Below are 328 nucleotides of genomic sequence, written 5' to 3'. Positions count from 1 at the left end.
TTGATTCTCAGAAGGGAGAAAACTTCATCTGCAAGATGGGTCTCTACCGCATCCGCATCTCTACGGGGGACTCCATGTACGCGAGCTCCAAAAAACGAAGTCTACCCGTGGTTGGTCGGACAGCATGGGGAGGCATCTCTCGGGAAGCTGCTACGACCCTGTCGGAACTCCGTGAGCTGCGCAGAGCTGGGGGCTGAACTGCCCGGGGAGGTGGCAGGGTTGAGGGGCAAAGTCAGAGAAATCCCTAGGAGCCCTGATGCGGGGGGCTGGGTGGGGGAGGTGGCCCTTAACTCTGAGGAAGGCGCTCACAGCCTCGGAAAGCGGAAAG

Source organism: Mastomys coucha, unplaced genomic scaffold (genome assembly GCF_008632895.1).
Source record: "Mastomys coucha isolate ucsf_1 unplaced genomic scaffold, UCSF_Mcou_1 pScaffold5, whole genome shotgun sequence".
Taxonomy (NCBI): domain Eukaryota; kingdom Metazoa; phylum Chordata; class Mammalia; order Rodentia; family Muridae; genus Mastomys; species Mastomys coucha.
The sequence above is the reverse complement of the archived record's forward strand: the minus strand, read 5'-3'. Positions refer to the sequence as shown.